This window comes from Citrus clementina, unplaced genomic scaffold (assembly GCF_000493195.1).
Source record: "Citrus clementina cultivar Clemenules unplaced genomic scaffold, Citrus_clementina_v1.0 scaffold_7, whole genome shotgun sequence".
In the NCBI taxonomy this organism is placed as follows: Eukaryota; Viridiplantae; Streptophyta; class Magnoliopsida; order Sapindales; family Rutaceae; genus Citrus; species Citrus x clementina.
In genome coordinates this window covers 18,636,605-18,659,540 of record NW_006262075.1, presented here as the reverse complement: position 1 = coordinate 18,659,540, position 22,936 = coordinate 18,636,605, and the positions used below count along the sequence as shown (strand labels likewise).

Sequence of the window (22,936 nt, the reverse complement as noted above, 5' to 3'; positions counted from 1 at the left end):
TTTATTTGATTGGTATCATTAGTCTGATTGAATAAACATGACTGTTTTAAAAAAAATATATTTTGGGTTTGAATTTTTCTTCGCTCAATTTGTTAAGGACTAGCAATAAGCTGGTTGGAGGTGTGTTGGGTGCTAGAAATTGTATATTTATAAAGGAAAAAATCGTTCGTTTACACTCCAAGTCTCACTAACATCCCTAATTTTATGTATTTAAGTCATTTTTTATTTAATTATGTATGTTTTATTATAATTAAATATTTTATGTATTTTAGGGGGCATCATGGTCATTTCACAATGAACCAGAGATCAGAATGCAAGACGAATAACAATTCTGAACTCGGGATAGTTGAAAACCTTATGAGAAGCCTAAAAGGATAAACGACATTGTTTACATGTACGGTACTGATCATAGTATTGTTCACGATACTATTTACATATACTGTACGATGACGTGGCATTGAACGATGATGTGGCATTGATCGATGGCGTGGCACTGACCGATGATGTGGCAGTATTCAATTGGACAAATAATGTGACATTGACTGCTTATATGACGTTGACTGATGATTTGGTGTTGACCGATGATGTATCACGATCCTATTGGACTAAAATGATTATGTGGAGTTGACCAGTGACGCGGCAGTATGTTAGTGGACCGAAAAACGTGCATACGATATATGCATATACACGGAATGATAGCCTTGATGATATGTTTTATCCAATTAGAACTTCCCACGTGGCGCAATCTTGAGCGTCCAAATTATTTTAATCCGATGGTCATGATTTATTTGTTGTATCTATAAATAGGGGGCTCCCCCTTAATTTGACACCCCTGAGTTCATTTTTAAGCTCTATTTTCTGTAATTCATTCTCTATCCTATATTTTCTATATATTTTAATAAATTTACATTTTACCCCTAGTTCAATTATGAATAGCTAATTTGGTAAATTTAATTTCTCTTCCCCTCCGATTTATATGGATATTTTGACTTTTTGTCGACAGATAGTACTAATCTTGTTTAGATATTCCACTAGTATAACTGTCTCCCTAGTGCAAGGTTATTCCTATTTGGCACGATAAGCATTTAGCACCATATTTATTTGAGTGGGGTTCATGAGTAATGGAAACCCCCCTCATAATTTAATTAGCACTAATAAGGAATATTAAGCTCATGGTGCATGTTGAGTGTAGATTCAGAGACCCAAATGCTTCATTTTTATAGTTTTAACTTAAATTTATTCGCGTCATTCTAATTTAAATTTTAAGGTATTCTAAATCATTTTCACTACAAATCCAAACACCCACTTATAAATTTAACTTTACACGCAATTAAAATGCACCTCCTCGTGGGATCGACACTCGTCACCATTGATCTATTCTACTATAGTTTCATGTACTTGCGAGTTTAATAAAATTTGCACAATAAAAGGCCTTTGCTGAGTTGAAAAAAGCTCTTGTTACAACACTCGTTGTTATAGCACTTGATTGGAGTATGCCTTTTGAATTAATGTGTGATGCAAGTGACCACTCAGTTAGAGCAGTGCTAGGACAAAGGAAAAGTAAGATTCTTCACTCCATTTATTATGCCAGCAAGACCTTATCTGATGCACAACTAAATTACAGAACCACTGAAAAAGAGTTGTTGGCTATTGTCTTTATATTTGATAAATTTAGAGTTTATTTGTTTGGCACTAAAGTGACTGTTTATACAGATCACTCGGCTATAAAGTATTTAATTTCAAATAAGGATGCCAAACCAAGGTTGATTAGGTGGATTCTGTTGTTACAAGAGTTTGATTGGAGATTAATGATAGAAAATGCACTGATAAGCAAGTAGCAGACCATTTCTCAAGGCTAGAAGCATATGAAAGCACGGTGACCAAGCAGGATATCACATAAACATTTCCTGATGAGCAATTATTAATGCTACAGCACTCTTAGATGCTGCAGCAATCTGGATTTCCATATTATGCAGATTGTGCTAATTATTTGGTGAGTGGATTATTACCACATGATTTAAGCTACTAGCAGGAAAAAAAAAGATTTCTTCATGATGTAAAAATTTATCAATGGGATGAGCCTTACTTGTACAAGATATGATCAGAAAATGTGTACCAAATGAAGAAATTCCAAACATCCTACAGTCCTATCATGTTGCAGCATATGGAGGACACTTTGGAAGGCACAAAACAACAGCAAAAGTTCTTCAATCAGGTTACTAATGGCCCTCTATTTTTAAGAATGCTTACGAGTTTGTTAAATGTTATGACATGGACCCCTTTCTTCAATCAGGTTATTATTGACCCTCTATTTTTAAGAATGCTTACGAGTTTGTTAAATGTTATGATAGGTGTCAAAGGGCATGAAACATCTTTCAAAAGCATGAGATTCCACTCACTAATATTTTGGAAGTGGAACTCTTTGACGTATGGGGGATAGATTTTATAAGATCTTTCCCACCTCAGCAACCTATACATCTTAGTGGTTGTGGACTATGTCTCTAAATAGGTGGAAGTTGTTGCATTACCAACTAATAATACTAAAGTAGTAGTGAAATTTCTTCAGAAGAACGATTTGGCACTCTAAGAGCTATTATTAATGATGAAGAAACACATTTTCAACGGAACATTTGCTGCAGCATTGGCTAAATATGGAATCAAGCATAAGGTTACCGCAGCATATAATCCACAAACAAGTGACAGGCAGAGGTCTCCAACAAGGAGATAAAGAAGAGTTTAGAAAAAATTATTAGTCCCAACAAAAAAGATTGGTCACTTAGATTAAATGACTCATTATGAGTTTATAGAACAACCTATAAAACTCCACTGGATATATCTCCATATAGAATTATTTATGGAAAAGCCTGACATTTGCCATTAGAGCTGGAGCATAAAGTAGATTGGGTAGTCAACCAATTAAATATGGATATGACTGCTGCAGCAGAGCAAAGAAAATTACAACTTTGTAAGTTAAAGGAGTTACAACTATTCTCCTATGAAAATGCAAGAATTTATAAAAAGAAGACCAAGCAATGACATGACCAAAGAATCGAGCAAAGGAAACTCATTCAAGGCAATCAAGTGTTACTCTATAACTGAATATTAAAGTTCTTTCCTGGAAAATTAAAATCTAGATGGTTAGGACCTTTCAAACTTATCAAAGTATATTCTCATGGGGCTATTAAACTTCAAGATAAAAGAACATGTCAAGAATTTAAGGTGAATGGGCATAGAGTGAAGCATTACATGGGAACTGTTGTGAGTCACCCAAGGGAGGACCTGTTCCAAAGGGATCCAATATGAGCAATCAAGGATGGACATGCTAAAAGAAAAAAAAAAAAAAGCTTTAGTTGGGAGGCAACCCAATAAGAGAATTTGTTTTAATTTTTCTTGAAACATTAAGTCTAAATGTGCATACTTTTGTTTACTTTTTGTCATTCTAATTCGAGCATTCAATTTCTTTTCTGCCTTTTCTTACAGTAAGTTTTTGTTCAAAAAAAAAACTGGGCAAAGAAATTGACAGGAGTAGTTGCAGCATCATAGCCAAAATGGCAGTTGGAAGTTGGTTATCAACTTATAGGGAAATTTATAGTTGTTGCTGCAACAACAAATTAATTACTGTAGCAACAATTTTTACCGTTGCACTAACAATACTTGGACTTTTACCATTAAATGGTTGACAACTTGTGTCAGTAGATCAAAAATAAAGATAAAGAGAGATTATGCAATCCTTAAATTACCGTGATATATCCTTTTTCTTTTTCAATTAAATCAATTTTTAAATTTTAACAATTCTTTCCAAGTTATCCTCTTAATTACTTTCATTTTTCTATTTTTTACTCTCGCTATAAATTAAGGTCTTATTTTTCAATTTCATTACAACTCTTTCTATCTCCATCGATAAATCTCAACAATATTTACAACTCTTTTTACCTTTTATTTTTGTTTTCAATACAATATAATTTTGTTCAAACTGCGACAGCAATGCTGAAATTTAAGACACGAGTTGCTAGATTGAACGACCCTTCACACTTCCACAACTATAGAGCCGAAGACAAATTTGAGGAATTTATAGAGCCACGAAAACTTTTGGAGGAAAAAGGCTTTATATTCCCAAAGCAGGCAATGGGAGTAATAAACAACATCTATAAGACTGTAGCATGAAAATGATGGGTAAAATTTTGCTCACGGCCCCGAGATCCAATCATCTCGGTTGTAAAAGAATTCTACTCCAACTCACTACAGCAAGATCAACACAATATCTTTATAAGGCAAGTACAAGTTCCTTTAAACTCTAGAGTTATTAATGCTTTTTATGATTTACCTACTGCCGTAGCGTGTGAATATACACAATTTGTTGAGAACACGACGATGAAGAAATAAAGGGAGTTTTTAAAATCTTGACTATCCCAGGTAGTGAATAGTTGAACAAAGAGGAGCGAGTGGTTAGTAGAATAGATTTGAAACCTATTGCCAAGGTTTGTGTAATGTTTTTTAAGTCTAGATTAATTCCAACTACCCACACTACCACGGTTTCTCGAGACAGACTCATTCTCATTTATGTTATAGTTAAGGGCTTAACTATAAATAGGCAAGATCATCGAGAAGGAAATAAGATATTGTGTAATGAAGACACAAAAATCTGCTGCATTGCTATTCCTTTCTCTTATCACGGGGATATGTGAAGCCTCAAAAGTGTAATTTAAGGACAGTGATGAACGAATAAAGAATGAAGGGGTCATTGCGGTGAAGACAGTTTAGAGGATTGCTGTAGAATCTACAGCTGCAACAACCCTAAAACAACTTGCTACAACAAAGACAGAACAAGCTACATGGATTGAGAATAAACTTTAAGAACTTAGTGAAGTCGTGAAAGCATATGTCCAAGCACAGATGGAAGAAAATCAGAGATTTTGGACATACTTGTAGCATTTTCGAGCACAAAAGCACCAATTTACCTTATACATAAAAAAATAAAGATACACACTTTTTAAAATTATTACTGCAATAGTTTAATTTTAGAGAAGCTGAGGAAGTTGTTCCAATAGTAGGGAGTGAAGATCCAGAGGTTAAAAGAGAATTCAAGTAAGAACAGCAGGAAAGAGCAACAGGAAGTAGAGGAAGAAAAAAAGAAAAAGAAAGTATATGATGAGGAAAAGGAGGCAGAGCCTCTGAAAGTGACTCTCACATGCAAAGGAAAAGAGAAGATGTTGGTTAAAAAGGAGTTAGAATCAGAGTGGGAAGAAGATGTGGATGCAGCCATAGAGGAAGCTATTAGCAGAGTTACTCGAACAGAAGAAGCAGATAGCAGTCTGAGTGATCTTATTATCAGTATCACTGTTGAGGAATAACCAGCAGTATCACCTGCACAAACTGCCACACAACCAACCATAATAAAATCCCCAATCACAACCCTTAACGTTTCCAGCAAACGCAAGGGGTACAACCTTCTAAAGGTACTACAGCACCATAAGTGCTAGAACACAAAAGAACAAAGCAAACTCAACCCAAAGCTACTGAAGCTGCTAGAACCCCTCAAATCAGTCCAACTCAAAGCCAAAAAAAGAAACAACCAGCTGCTACATCAGTAGGTTCATCTAAAAAACGTTTGCGAAGTATAACTAAGAAGAAGTGACCCTTTTCAACAAGAGCTACAATAGAACATTCAACAACAGGAGAGTATCATCTGCTAGCCTAATTTAATTTTCTAATTTCTGAAACTTTTCTTTTCTTTTCTTTATTTCAAATTATTCATTTCTTTATAGTTAGTATATGCATGTCTTTAATCATTTTGTGTGCATGTGAGGACACAACACCTCTCAAGTTTGGGGGGTTGTGCTATGGTGTAGCATATTAATGAATGGATGTGTTTCTTTTTTGTGTGTAGCTCTGTTTATCTAGTAGTTGTCAGTGGATTATAGAACCCAATGAGGATGAATTAAGTTTTGATTTTTGGGAATTAATAACTGCCAAGTAGAGATAGTTTATAGATAAAAGTTAAAACTCTGCCTTTACACTTAGGATTTGGTTGTGTTTTGTGAGTGTGTTGTAGCAAAGCCAATAAGACCAAAAATGTTAGAAAATATCTTAAGTTTGGGGGGGGGGATTTTTTTTAGATTTATCACAAACTATGCTTGATATGAAATAAATCTTACTCCAATGGCTTAATTGCTGAGTAATTAGGGCTGAATATATACCCCATATGCAGATTTGAGTTAAAAGGCAGCAAGAGTTATGAATACTGTTGTAGCAAGTGATAAAAAAAAAGAGAAAAATCTCATTTGTCAATGATATTGAGTAGTCGGATCTATTTATAAGCCTCATGTCCAACCTTGAGTTAAAGGTATCTATAGATAAGACTATGATATAGGATTTTACATGTTATTGTTGTAGCAACTCTGATCTGTGCATTGGTTAAGTAATTATGTGTCATTATTATAAGTGAAAGACATTCACATGAAACATCAATGATATATTGAAAAGTGTAAAAAAAAACAAATTACTGTAGCATAGTTTGAACCTATTTTTTACTTATGTTCCCCCATAGATGAATATACTTATGCTTTATTCTTGAGTTATATGTGATGTCTATGTGATGCTACAGCACCTCTGGAACTTGATCAAGAAGTCACACATACACTGTAGATAGAATAAGACCTAAGTTTAGAACTGGAGCTGCTATGGTAATTTTGCATGGTTAAAAGTGTGATCTAAGGGTTGATGACTCCTAGCAAGCTTGATGATAGAGTTAAATTGTTTTTTCCATGATTGTGTGATTGAAGTGTTAGTGTTGTTGTCATTACTTGAGAACAAGTAATGGTTTAAGTTTGGGTTTGTGAGAACTCTATGAAATGAAAGCTATCATTACACTTTTAGACTTAAATCAATATTACTTAGAGAGTAACTAATGTATTTTTATTATATTTTAGTTACACTTGGCATAAGCATCAATTTTAGTTTATTTTCAATAAATTGAGTTATTTTAGATCATTTTCTGCTTATATTCTATGTATGATTGTAGGTGACCGAAAAGCTCAGGTTTTAGCGATGGAATGTTACTACAACAGACCTGCAGAGATGATATAATAACCTGGATACATCGGAGTTAAAACAAGGATGTTACAATGAAGATGCTGTAATTGTTGCTGCAGCAATCTTAGAGTAATGACAAAATGGATTTTGCGTGCAATAACTAAAAAATTGCGATCAGAAGTTTCTAAAAAATAGAGGATACGCGCCACACACTTTCGTTTTGCCCTAATTCTAAATTATAAAAAGAGTACGCATGAAAAGAAAAAGATAGAGCTGTCACCCAAAGAGAATAATAAAGAAAAACAACAAGGAAAAAAAATTAAGACAAAGATTTGAGAGAAATACCCCCAACATGTTTTTGGTGCCGTTATCGGGGAATGATTGTTCATTGTGATTTGTGAAATTAATCTTGATCAATGCTAATTTTTAATTTTATTTTATTTTGTTTATTTTGTTGAAATAAGTGCTCTAACAGCCTTTGCATGCGAAAATATAAACATGTTGAATTCCAGTTTGATCTAGAAATTGAAAGAACTATAAGGAGATTGAGAAAAGAGCAAAGAAATTCAAAAGTTGTTGTAGCAATGGATGATTTGGAAGACATCGGAATTTGAATCCTCGAGGAGAAATACAACTAATAAATGCACAAAGAGGTCAAGAAGGTTAGAATGGGCAGATTATTTATGGGCAAATAAGGAATAACAATATTATTGTTGGTCAATTTTTATAATCAAATGCTATTGATGCCAATGTGCAAGTGTACACAACAAGTAATAAAGTGATGAATATTCAAGATCGTCTCCATAGGGATTGATGTCACTAGAAATACTACAGCAATCACAATAGTGCAATCTAACTTAAGTCCGAAGTTAACAAATGTAAAGTAGGTTCTATTGAAATTGATAATTTTGAGAGAATAATATAAAACAATGCAGTAATGAAATAAATTAAATTAAATGTGTCTAAGATTCAATTGAGATTATGGTAGTTGAATTATCAAACTCTCTTTATGGGTTGACTGTTTTTCATCAAGTTAACACTAGTTGTTACAGCAATTCCTACAACACTGGCCAGAATTAATCAACATCCTCAGCTATCGCGTGTTGGAACTCTCACACCCTTTATATTAGCAATGACCAGTTGCTACTCTACCTACGGCATGGCCTTATGACCCTTTAGTCTCTCCACCGTACAAGGTGAGTACATATGTCTAGTTTGTCACAAATCTTAACTTCAAGTATAGCCCTTATGGGATTCAAGATAACTTAATTCAGGAAACTTAAATTAAGATCAAGTTTTACTCTAATAATATCCGCTAAGACATGCCATTTTGCGGCTCTATCTTAACTTGAACTATTAAATAGGTGGTCAACCGAAATAACAGTGATAATCCTTTCATGAATTATAAACTTCTGAAAACCTACAATTATGCACATGTTTTGAGCACAAATTACTTTAATTCAAGTAAAACTTATTAAGACTCACTAAAATGAATGTTTATACAAAATATAATAAAAACACCTCATTTACTCTCTAAGTAATCTTGATTTAAGTCTAGAATTGCTGTAATAACTCTCATTTCATAGAGTTATCAATTATCCATATGGCAGATGATAGAGACAGAGTCATTAGAGATTATACAGTGTTCACGCCTCAAGCCATAAACCCCGAAATAGTTAGACCCGAACTGCAAGCTGATAATTTTGAGCTCAAACCAATGATGTTTCAGATGCTTCAAAGAGTAGGGCAATTCAATGGACTGCAATTAGAAAATCCTCATTGTTGTATGATTTCTAATGCTATTAGTGCAAATGTGCAAGTGTACACAACAAGTAATATAATGATAAGTATTCAAGATCGTCTCCACATAGATTGATGTTTTAGGAATTGCTACAGCAATCTTGTCAATGCAATTTGAAATTAATTACAAAAGAAAAATTGATAAAATTGATTACGTAAAATTAACGAGGCAATAAATAAAATGAAATTAAGAAGAATTTAAACTTAAACACAAGAGACTAATTAATGAGAATGAAGTAATTGAGTGATTAAACTCATTTAATGGTTTTGACTATATTCTTAATTTTTGGTGTGGTTGCTACAATATCTGCTACAATACTTGACATAATCTTTGTTCATCCTCAGTTGTCGCTAGTTAGATATCTTATATCTTGATGCAACTTAACAGTGACCAATTGTTCTGATACTACAAGATATAATATTACACGCCTAGATTCTAATTACCCTACAAGGTGAATCTCTATGTCTAGTTCATCATAAGTTTTAGATTAAGCATGACCCTATCGAATCAAGTTAAAATCAACTCAGGAAACTCAATCTAAAACCAAGTATTGCTTTAATATGTTCCACTAAGTTAGGCCTTTTTTAAGCTCTTTCTTAGCTAGTATCACTAAATGGGTGGTCAACCGAAATAGTAAATTGAAATAAGTATGATCAAAACAACATGCTATAGCAAACATGCAGCAACACATAATATTAGTCAATTAACTATCAAGATTGTTTATCACCTAATCACACGTAATTTTAGTTCATAATTTATTAGAAAACAAAAACCAAAATAAGTTTAGCCATCAAACAGATCTTTATAACAATATAGAAACAAGAGAACAAGAACAAGAGCTGAAATCCGCGCAATGTTCTTCTTGAATCTATTGTTGCCTTCCTCACTTTTCTCTCTTGATCTCAGTTTGTTTTTTCTTGTGTTGTTTCTCTCTTTTCTTTTCTAATGACGGCCTCTTTTTTCATTGTAATGTGCTCCTTTTATAAGTCGAAATTATGGTTACTAGAAAGATATAGCTGTGAATCTCTTATTTTTTAAAACTTTAGATTGCAATTTTCTATCTAACGTACGAAATCTCGTTTATCGTTGCTCCAGTTGTTGCTGCAACAACAATGCTACAACATATTGCTCTAGCATCTTCATTATTCCAAACTTGCTTTAATTCCATTGCATCCATGTTCTTTTGCAACTTTGCACGCCTCTTGCTATAATGTTCCTTCCATGAAATTTGAGCTTCTTGGTAACCTACAATTATGCATGTAATTAGAGCACACAATAATCTAAAAACACATGAATTTTATTAAATTTAAATTTAAATGACAATTCATGCGAAATGTAATTAAAATGCAACGAAAACATATCATTTACTCTCTAAGTAATATTGATTTAAAAATAAAAATGCCATAATAACTCTTATTTCATAGAGTTATCATCATCTACATCTTAAGTTGTTTTTGGAAGTAAATGATTCTTTCAAGATTGGTGAAACATCACAGGAAGCATTGAGGTTCAGACTTTTCCTGTTTTCTTTAAGGGATCGAGCAAGAGCATGGTTGAACTCTTTACCACTTAACTTCATTACTACATGAAATGATTTGACTGACAAATGTTTGATGAAATACTTTCCACCCACCAAGAATGCAAAATTGAGGAATGAGATCACATCTTTCATCAACTTGAAGATGAAAACTTGTATGATGCATGGAAAATATTCAAGGAGCTACTGAGGAGATTTCCTCATCATAGAATTCCTTGTTGTACGCAGGCTAGGGATGGCAAATTTTTTCAGACCCGGCCCAGACCCGGACAAACCTGGATCATCCGGTACGGGTTCAACCCGCACCGGATGCATTAACAATGCGGATCCGGGTTGTAATTTTTCAAACTCAGATATATTCCGGGTCGGGTCTGGGTTTAGGTGAACCCGGATCTCCGGAACCCGAACCCGGACTACTATTTATTTATTTATTAATTTTTATTACAAACTAAAAATATATAAGCATTAAACAATAAGTTGGGCAGGAAAAAAAAATTAAAAGCAAACAAGACACACCCGCAAAACCCTAAAGCAAAACAAAATAATTGCACCAGCCGCCACCTTATTGAGGGGAGGGGGGAACATAAGCAAAACAAAACAATCCCTCAATCTTCATCTCGATCTCAATCTTCATCAGTTCATCTCTCAATCTTTATCTCAATCTTCATCTCTATCTCTCAATCTTCATCTTCATCTTCATCTCAATCTTCATCTCACTTATCCCCAGCGGCCACCTCAATCCTCATCTCCCTCATCCTTAGCGACTGCCACCTCAATCTTCGTCTTCTTCATCCCCAACGGCCAAGTTCAACAATACATCATCAATTAAATCATCTCAATTCATCATCCATTATTATCAAGAACAACGAACAAATACCCAGCTCCACCATCGTCAAATCGGTCTCATCTCTCTCCAAAGAGCAAGCTTTGCTGCTAGTTGCTAACCCCTTCTCGCCGGCAATAATATTTTTCACTGGCCCATCATCGCCTTAGCTGCGACTTGAAATTTTCTTTTGTTTCTCTGTATTTCTCTTTTAATTTTTTGCTTTTGCTTAATTTTGGTAATTATTAATTTTTTTCTTGTTGTTAATAGCCAAACACAGCATCTTAGCACATAATATCCATATAATTGTAAATTTTATTATTGAAGTAAGCAACTTTGGTTATGATCCCATGAATCCGTCCTATTGTTTTTTGCTTCTGTAATTCCAAAGAACCAAAAAGTGGCAAGTATTAAATCTATGTTCATCCAATAAAACCCGCAATCCGGAAACCTGAATTTTTTCGGGTTGAACCCGGGCCGGACCCAGAGTGGAATAATCCGGGTTTATATCCGGATCTGGGAACGTAAATTGTCATTCGGGTCCAGAACCAGAAACGTTAAACACAGACCCGGACCCGGATTTTGCCATCCCTAACGCAGGCCATGTAGTCTTTTCTAATGGAATTGAAGTTGATAAAGCTAAAGTTGAAGTCATCTTAAAATTACCCTCACCAAAGAAAGACAATTAGGGAAGTCCATTTCTTTTTAAGATATGGCGGGTTTTATAGAAGGTTTATAGAAGATTTTAGTGTCACATCTAAACCACTTTGTAACCTCTTAATAAAAGACACACCATTTGAGTAGACCGACGATTGTCAGAATCCCTTTGAAAATATAATTAGTCTTTTAACATTAGCCCTTATAAAGCAACCCCCTGATTGGTCTTTGTCTTTTGAGCTAATGTGTGATGCTAGTGATTATGCAATTAGAGCTATTATGGGGAAAATAAAAGAAGGTAAGCCTGTTGTCATTTATTACACAAGTAGAAATTTGAATAATGCCCAAATGGATTGCACCACCTTTGAAAAAAGTACTTGCGATAATATTCGCGTTCGATAAATTTCTTTTGTATTTAATTGGTTCATTCACTATTGTTTATTCTGATCACGTTACAGTTAAATATTTAATGTCTAAAGAGAATGCCAATCCAAGATCAATAGGATGGGTTTTGCTACTTCAAGAATTCAACTTGACAACCAAGGAAAAAAAGGGTGCCAAAAATATTATTGTGGACCATCTTTCAAGACTTACAAATGAGTGATCAATTGATACAATATCCATCAATGATTATTTCCCTATTGAATTTTTGTTTTTCATACATAATATGCCTTAATATATTATGATTCTTTACAAACGAGTGATCAATTGATATAATATCCATCAATGATTCTTTCCCTGATGAATTTTTGTTTACAAACGAGTGATGAATTGACACAATATCCATCAATGATTCTTTCCCTGATGAATTTTAATTTTTCATACATAATATGCCTTGGTATACTAACGTTGTTAATTATCTTCCAACAAGTGAAATGCAATCTAATTAGAACTCCCAAGACAAGAAGAAATTCTTAACAAAGTGAAAAGTTTTTACTGAGATGATATATACCTGTTTATGTATTGTTCAGATCAATTTTTTTAGAGATGCATACCAAACAACGAGGTAAGTACTACTAATTAATTTTGTCATCAAGCAAGTAGTGGCCACTTTTCTTCAAAGAAGATAGCTGTAAAAATACTACAGTTTGGATTTTGTTGACCTATATTATTTAAAGATTTACATGCATTTTCGAAAAAATGTAAGAATTGTCAAATGTTATGGTCCAACTCGAGACAAAACATGATGCCTTTAAACCCTATATTTGTCATTAAAATAGTTGATAGTTGGGGAATTAATTTTATAGGCACCTTTCCACCATCATTTTGGATTTGTATATATTTTAGTTGTTGTTGATTATGCTTCAAAATGGATTGAAGTGATTTCTTATTGGCGCAACTAGCATAAAATTGTAATCAATTTTTTAAAAGAATATCTTTTGAGCAAATTTGGAATCTTTCGAGCCATTATCAGTGATGGAGGCAAGTATTTTTGTAACAAGTCATTTGAGTCTTTAATGAAGAAATATGGAATTACATGTAAAATTGCTATCTCATATCATCCTCAAACAAGTGATCAAGTTGAATTAGCAAGTACAGAGATAAAAAAAAAATTGAAAAAAACGATTAACCCAAGTAGCAAATGCTTGGTCTCTTTAATTGGCTGATGCACTTTAGGCATACCGCACTGCATTTAAGATGCCTTTACGAATGTCACTCTATCAGTTGGTTTACGGTAAACCTTATCACTTATCGGTTGAACTTAATCATAAATCATTTTGGACTATTAAAGCATTTAACACAAATTTTAATGATGTTGGTATGTGCATAAATTACAAATTAATGAATTTAAGGAATTAAGGAAGGATGCATATGAAAATTCAAGAATTATCAAGGCAAGAGCCAAAGCTTTTTATGATAAAAGAATTTTTTAGAAAATATTTGAGATTGGTCAGAACATGTTGTTTTATAATTCTCGTCTTCATTTGTTTCTAAGGAAGTTAAAGTCAAAGTGGAGTGGCTCATTTCTTGTAAAATAAATATATATCCATATGGGGCCGCATATATTGAGAATCCAAGAAAATGTGTTACATTTAAAGTTAGTGGTCAAAAATTAAAACCATATCTGGAATATCAACCATGTGAAGAAGACACCGAAATAAATTTAAATGACCCACCAATCTTAATTAATTCTTTTTCATTTTTAATGGGTGATTTAACATATTTTTTACAGTTACTTTATCATTTAAATTATTTGATTTTTTTTAAGTATCTTAAATCATTCAAATTATGATGTTCTTTGCTTAAATGTGTTTATTTGATAATTGTGTTCCATTTCATCATTTTTAGTATATGTCATGAGTACCATAATAAGAAATATCCTTTTCAAATATCTTGGAGAACTTTTACGTGTGAAATTTCATCTAAAAGGCCTAATACGATTTTGTAAGTCCATCTTATTTGGGATTTAGGACCACCAATGTTAGTATCCTATGTTGAGAATCTAGAAAGATAACTCAAGTCAATAGATGGGTAGTATATATGATTTTCAAATAGAACTTAAGGTTAACACGATTAAAAGAACGAAGGTGAGTTAAGTATTTGATTATATCCATTGTTTGTACATTGTGTGATTTCATTTTGTTATTTTGTTCGTCTTTACGTTTGACTTGATATCGCAGAATTGACTCTTTTTTTGGTATATTTTGATTCATTTTCTTCTACAAATGGCAGAAGTATTCCATGATTTCCTAAGCTAGTATCTTCAGTTTCCTATAATAACTGAAACCCCAAAATTAAGTATGGAAGAAATACAACGTAAATTGCATTTGTGTTTTCTTTCTCTCCCTCAAAATGCCCCTAAAAAGATTTACAAAGCTCGTGGTGAATGATTGCTTTTGTTGATGATCAATGAAATTCTTTCAAACATTTGTTGGTTAATTGAATTAAAGATCTGATTGGCAAGTGAGTTTTTTAATCTATTTGTTTGTTGCATGCCTAGTTTTGGTAACAACACGTTTGCTAAAAGAAAGAGAGCTAATTGACTCGGCTCTAAATATCCTTACTGTGTATGACTTGATTACAATCGACCATATTGTAAAACTTTAGAAATGATTTTTGAAAATCATGAAGATAAAATTAAATTTATTAGAGATAGCCTAAGAAAAGAATGGTTAAATGATATCCTATGATCCTTTGATATGCGTCCAAGTGGATATGTGCAATGTAAAACTGTAAGAAGATGTGAGCCACAATCACAACTACCAGTAAATATTCATTTATTTTAATATTCTTTTATCTTTTTCATTATTGCTTTTAATGGTTGATTTTATATCTAATCACCATTTTCCTTTTTTTTTACCATTTGTTTTTTTTGTCTTCTTTTAAATTATAAAGCAAAGCTTCACGTATCATTTGACAAACCTACCACCCCACATGCACATGTGTATGATTGTGCCTATCACTAAGATCTTCAAATAAGAGCTTTTTTTTCAAACACTCATAAATTGTTTTTGAAGATAATTACAATAGCAACAACTTCGAGTAGACAATTCAAGAACGTTTGTGTGCTTTCTGAGTTTCACTATAGGAAATACAAGGAGTTCATTCATACAGCTATAGATCTTGATTGTGTTATAGCAAAGAGAAAACTACGCCCTGTATATGGAGAAAGTGACCGATGATTATCAAAACTTGTCTCAAAAGCTGTTTTTATTAGAGGAAGCCAAGTGGTAGGCATCATCCCAAAAGCCTTAAAACCTCTGGGATACTTGTTTGGGCCACCAATTCGAGAAGAGTTAGTTGTTTCAAGCATGCAATAGAGAATTTCCAAAATTTTAAATTATGTGGACACTTTCATTATCTTATTATGTGATCTTGCAACTCTAGAGGCGCTAATTACATTTACATCTTGGGCTCATCTGAACATTCATAAAAAATCCATCAATTTGTTAAATGTGAATAACTTTTATATTAACCATGCAATTAAGAATTATTTTATTCTAGTCTCAATGAAAAACCTCTTCATATGTACTCCTATCACTAACTAGATTGGTTAGTTAATGATGAGTGAGATGTGTGATTAACACTAGAAAGTATATATTTAATAAAAGTTAAAATTATCATTTTTTCACTTACAGTGTTGATTAATGCACTCATCACTTATAAATTATCTTAATAATCCCCTAATATAATTTTATGTTAAATTAAATTGTAGTATATTAATCTTATCTTAATTTTATATTGTAGATGTATTTTAAGAATAAAGAGGAAATCGGAGGTGAAAGCGGAAGACATATAAGATGGATTACATTGAAATAAAAAAGAAAATAAAAAAAAGTAGAGCCACTTTGTCAAGTCAAGTGGCTGCCACTTGACTATCAATAATAGTTATAAAAATAATAATAATAATAAAATAATAAGAAAAGAAGAGACAGTGACTGCTAGCTGTCTATAAAAAGAGCAGTGAAGGAGTGCAAAATGAGAGAATATAAAGGATAGCAAAGAGAGAGGCAACCAAAGGGAAAAAAAAAAAGAGCTAAATAAGAGAGAAAGTGAAGAAGTATAGAAGAGGGATGAGAAACGGAAGGCTTAGTTTTCAAAATTTCTTCTCTTTTCTTTTGTATTTAATTTTCTTATAATTTATTTCAGAAATTTGATATTTAATTCATAAATAAATTTAGTTTTATTTTATATCTTAGCTATTTTAATCTTAATTATGTGTAATTTAATTTTAACAATTATTTTTATTTCAATTACGCTTAGCTAAATAATAATAGTTAGGGTATGTGAAACTCTTAATAGAAAAATATGACTTAATCAAATTAAATTTTTAATTATACAAATTAAATTATTTTCTATTTAATTTTATCCATATTTTATATTTTAAAATTTTGATTTATTGTAGATAAACAAGGGAGTTTGGCACAATAAACTCTTAATATCTTAGTATCAAGTACGGTAAAATTGTATTTTGGCTTATTGTAGACAAACTGAATTTTGGCACACAAAGTATCCATAATAAAATTAATGAAAAAATATGTTAAGTTATACAATTAACATTTGGACAATAAAAAATAAAAAGAAAATAATTTATTAAATTATATCTACGACTAAAAGTGATTACATAGCCCTAGCTAACTTATTTTCATAGTTTTACTTAAATTAAATAGCATGAATTCAAATTATTGTTTGGTTTTTAGATACATTAAAAGAAATTAACAAATTAAAACTTTTTCCCGTAGATCGACCCTGGACTTACCGAGTTGTATTAAAAGCAAACATTTTTATACTTGGGAATAATTAATGTTTTTAAGTCGTGTCAAGTGGCCCATCTAATAGAATTAATAATTATCATTTCATAATTTTGTTTTAGTTAATTTAAACTTCTTATCCTTATTTATACTTATTATCATTATTATATTTATTTAAATTCCAAAATTTAATATATGAGCAGTTTAAAGAGAAGTTAGATTAACTTCCAATACTTCTAATATATCTCTACATGTTATGGTGGTTAACAAAATTTAAGGATTATGGCCCATCTTTTTCCCTTGCATTTATATGTTTCTTGATGGGAGAAGAAGTGAACGAATTTTAGAAAAAAAAATTAAAATTAAGGGTCCTTGGTCTAACAACTTAAACATGCATATTCCATCTATTCACACAAACAGTGGTGTTAGATAGACTGGAAAAATTCTAGTGAAATTATAAAATACAATTTAGTATTCAAGAGAATCTAATGGCTCTGGTTGGAGGTAAATTCCTATGCGTTCGCTTGATATTTTTCAAATCAAATAATATTATATTTGGCATTAGAGCATATTCCTTTAAATCTGGCTTTCAATTCTTTGAATGGACTAGAAATAGTGTTCTTAATATTAGTGGCATGCATAATATTAGACAACGATAATACATTTTTAAATTCCTTTATATTTGTTATAGATGTATATTTTAGGGCTGCTTGCATGTGCATGATTGCATACATGTGTGGCTCACGTAAGTGATTATTATGCCACTAGATAATTAAATCGGTATGCTACAGTGGTGTGTTAACTTTCCTTATATATATTTTACATGAATTAGAATACTTTATTTTTGTTCTATGACAAATTTGATTTTATATGGAATCTGGAGTACTATTTTTGTTTGTTTACCTTTGTATTATTTATGCATTATTGGCAATTGATTTTAGATGTCAATCTTGAAGTTTGTTACATTTAAGAAACTCAGGGATAGCCACACCTTCAAATTATAAAAATGGAATAATTAGGACACATTGTATTTAATGACATCAAAGATTGTACTTAAACATTAGAATATCATAGTTTGTCCCCGTAGGGAGATTATAATATTTGTATTTAAGTAGAATGGGATAGCAATTATTTATTATTTTACTTAAAATATATGTATAAAAGAAAATCCAATTGCCAACAGGCCTAATGGATTTTAGTAAAAGAAAAAATAAAATGTCAGCTCTATTATATAGAATTAATGTTTCAATTTTGCCCACAAGATAGTTATAATGATGCATTGATTTATTTTTGAAATTATTTACATGTGTAGATTTTCTATATTTTTTTCTCTTTAATTACAAATTGTTACTTATTTGTTTTGTAGTTGTTCAATCTTTATATGTTCCAAGCTATGATGCATCTTGCATCCTTCTTCTAAGTGGTGACAATTTTAAGGACTGGAAAGAGAAATTTCCCCTTGCATTAGGGTGCACAGACCTTGACTGAGCACTAGAATCAAAACAAAGCATCACATGAACGGTGGGAGCGGTCCAATTGCTTAAGCATGATGTTTATCAAGGCTCATGCTGGGAAAAGCATTCATGGGTCTATTTCTAATCGTGCTAATATGAAAAATTATCGCAATGCCACTGAGCAACAATTTGAGACATCTGCCAAGGCATTAGCAAGCACTTTAATGAGCAAATTGTCATCTATAAATTTCAAAGGCACTAAAGCCATCCATGAGCACATTATGGAAATGACAGATATAGTTGCTCAACTCAAGTCTTTAGAAATTGACATTTCTGAGTTTTTATTAGTTCACTTTATCCTTAATTCACTCCCATCTGAATATGGACCTTTCAAAACCTCCTATAACACATATAAAAAAAAAAAAAGTAGTCTATCAATGAACTTTTGACTTTGTCTGTGCAAAAGGAGGAAAGGCTGAATCAGGAAAGGATGGAAAGTATCATATATTGACTCATGGAAAGAAAAATGACAAAGGGCAAAAGAAAAGGAAAAACATCTCTAATCAAGTCAACAAGGATGTTGTTAAGTGCTTTTTTTCTAAAAGGAAAAGGCGCATGAAGAAGGCTTGCCCCAAATGCAAGACTTGGCTTGAAAAGAAGGGTAATTATATATCTCTAGCGTGTTACAAATCTAATATGGTTTAAATTTCTCAAAATACTTAGTGAATTGACTCTAGTTCTACTATCAATGTTGTTAATACCATGCGGGTTTCTTAAACCAAAGGAAACCGATGAACAATTAATGTATAATCTATTCAAGAAATAAGATGCCTCCATGTGTTAAAGCTATGGGGACGTACAGACTTGGTCTTACTTATGGCTTTGTCTTAGACCTTGGGAAAACCTTTTATATTCTATTATTTTTCTAGAATCCTTATCTCTGTTTCAAGACTTTTACTTCTTGGTTTTACTTTTAATTTCATTTGGATATCTTTTCATTTGTTTAAAGACTCTATTGTTATTAGTGATGGAATATTAGATGATAGTTTGTTTAAACTTTATTTAAATCCTATTTTTGATTATAACCTTATGACTTTGCACAGGAATATTAGTACAAAGAGAGGTTTTAAATGAAAATTCATCTATGTTATGGCATAGGGGATTAGGTCATATCCCCATCGAGCGAATCAAAAGATTAATAAAAGACGGCATCCTTGAGACTCTTGACTTTATTAATCTTCGTACTTTTGTGGACTGCTTTAAGGCAAAGCATACCAACAAGACTAAGAAAGGTGGTAGAAGGAGTTCTGAAATATTAGAAATTACGCACACTTATATTTGTGGCCCATGACCAGAAGTGTGCTTAAATGGTATGAAATACTTTATCTCATTTATTGACGATTATTCACGTTATATGTATCTCTACTTTTTTTATGATAAAGGTGAAGCATTAGATGCTTTCAAAATTTGAAAGTAGAAGTAGAGAAACAATTAGGAAAATAAATTAAAATTAACAGATTAAATAAAGGTGGAGAATATTATGGTTGGTACATGGGATAAGGATAAAAACTAGGTCCATTTGTTAGGTTTCTAAAGTAAGAAGGCATTGTTGCTCAATACATAATGTCATGCTTGCCGTATCAAAATGTTGTAGCAAAAAAATCAAACCAAACATTAATGGACATGGTCTTGAGTATGATATGCAACTTCAGTCTCCCATTATTCTTGTGGAGTGAAGCTCTAAAAATTATTTTATATGTGTTAAATAGAGTTCCACCAAAAGTTGTTCCTAAAACACCTTTTGAATTATGAAAAGGTTGGAAACCTAGTTTAAGACATGTGCATGAATGGTGTTGTCCCGCTGAAGTTAGAGTATACAAACCACAAGAGAAAAAGTTAGACCTAGGACAGTTAATAGTTTTTTCATTGTCTATACGAAAAGGTCTAAGGGATATAGATTCTATTAACCATCCAATAATTGTAAAATTGTAGAAGCATAAAATGCACATTTTCTAGAGAGTGATACAAATAATAGGACTAGTCAATCTTGAAACTTAGTTTTGAGCGAGATCCAAGTATAGAATCTACTCTTGAATCTTCACGAAAATTAGTTGTAATTCAAGATAATCATCAAGATTTACTAGATTATCAATAACTAATTCTTGAAGAGTCGCATCACGTAGAAAGCAATCCTGAAGATACAGTTATTGAAAATCCTCTTCAAAAGGATGTTGATGTAACATTAAGGAGATCTACAAGGATGAGAAAACTTGCAATTACTTCTGATTATATTGTATACTTATAAGAATCTAACATTGACATTAGTGCTGAAGGTGCCCTACTACATTTTTACAGGCCATGAGTTGTAGTAAATCCATGTTATGGCATAATGTCATAAAGGATAAGATGGATTCAATGGCTAATAACTAAGCTTAGAATATTGTAGAATTGCCTAAAAAAGCAAAAGCCATTGGCTATAAATGGGTTTTTAAAACCAAAAGAAATTCCTCATGCAATATCAAAAGATATAAAGCTTGACCAATGGATTCACTTAACAAGAAGGATTGATTATCATTAAACTTTCTCTCTAGTCTCTAATAAAGATTCCTTTTGGATAATCATGGCATTTTGTGGCTTATTTTGATACAGAATTACATCAAATGGACTTCAAAACCACTTTCCTCAATGGAGATCTAAAGGAAGAGGTTTACACGAAACAATTAGAAGGGCTCATCTTAAGTGAAAATAGTCACTTAGTTTGTAAGCATAAGATTAAAACATGCTTCTCGTTAGTGGTATTTAAAGTTCCATGACATAATTTCTTCATTTGGTTTCACGGAAAATATTATGGATCAATATATATACCGTGAGGTCAGTGGAAGAAAAAGCATTTTCTTAGTCCTATATGTAGATGATATTTTGCTTTCTTTAAGTGACTTGGGCTTGTTTCATGGGGTTAAATATTTTCTCTCACAACAATTTGATATGAAAGATATGACTGAGACTTCTTATATCATTGGTTTAAAAATTCAAAGAGATAGATCCCGAGGGATACTAGGATTATCTCAAGAAACCTATCAATAAAGTTCTTGAGAGATTTCGTATGAAAGATTATTCATCTAGTACGGCCTATTATCAAAGGTGACAAATTCAGTTTAAAGCAGTGCCGAGAGAATAAAATTCTAAGGGAACAGATGACCAATATTCCTTATGCAGAGTTTAATGTATGCTTTGGGTTGCATAAGCCCTAACATTGCATTTGCAATAAGAATGTTGGGAAGATATCAATCTAATTCAAGTTTGGAACACAGAAGAACTACAAAGAAAGTATCATTGTATCTTCAAGGAACCAAGGACCACATGCTTACTTATAGAAGGTTTGATCAATTAGAGGTAATTTGATATACAAACTCTGATTTTGCTAGCTGTTTTGGCACTAAAAGGTCAAATTTATGATATATCTTTTTATTAGCTGGAGAAGTTATTTCTTGGAGAAGTGCCAAATAGTCATTAATTGCTACCTCAACTATAAAGTAAAGTTTGTATCTTGTTGTGAACCAACGACATAGGCTAATTGCCCAAGGAATTTTATTACTAGATTGGGAATTGTTGATTCTATTTCCAGACCACTACGGATCTATTGCAATAATTCAGCTGCAGTTTCTATAGCAAAGAGTAACTAAAGTGGAAATTGAAGAAAGCATATCATCATTAAGTACTTAGCTCTTAGAGAGCATATTAGATCACAAAATGTGGTTATTGAACATATCAGTACCAAATTGATGATTACAGATCCTTTGACGAAGGGATTACCACTGAAGTTATATAAGGAACATATAGAGCACACAGGATGCAATTTTTTTTATATAATTTTATGTAAGTGAGATACCATGTTTTATGTACTAGTTTTTCAATTGACTCTAAATTTTTAAATTATCAAATTGTCATCTCATATGATTTTTATACATAAGGTTTAAAGAACGACGATATGTATAGATATTTGAATAAAATAAAAAAAGGACCATATATGAGTATTTGGAAGCATATTCATATAGTATATCCCACATTAAGTACTCACTTTAGGACAAGACTATATTGTAATGCGTGGAAGGCAATACTTGTTTTTAAAGAACTTGCCACCATGATTCATGGTTTTTCAATTTTTAGTTTGAGTATAAAGTTAAAACATTTAGAGAAAATTAAAGATTATGAGTTTGTAGTGAGGTGGACAAAATGGGAGAATGTAAGACACATTTTTGTGTCCTTAAGTGGTAATAATTACCATTAGGTAATTATGTTTTAGTTAATTTAAACTTTTTGTCCTTATTTATATTTATCATCGTTATTACATTTATTTAAATTTAAAAATTTAATATATGAGCAGTTTAAAGAGAAGTTATATTAACTTCCACTATTCCTAAAATCTCTCTACATGTTACA

The 22,936-nt window shown here is 32.0% G+C and overlaps 1 non-coding gene across 1 annotated transcript; it reads right to left on the bottom strand.

Moving 5' to 3' along the window:
* Nucleotides 1-10,476: 10,476 nt before the first annotated feature.
* On the bottom strand, nucleotides 10,477-10,582 carry LOC112097098. Its single transcript, XR_002904755.1, has one exon. It is a non-coding gene; the product is annotated as a small nucleolar RNA R71 (small nucleolar RNA).
* Between the last annotated feature and the right edge of the window lie 12,354 nt (nucleotides 10,583-22,936).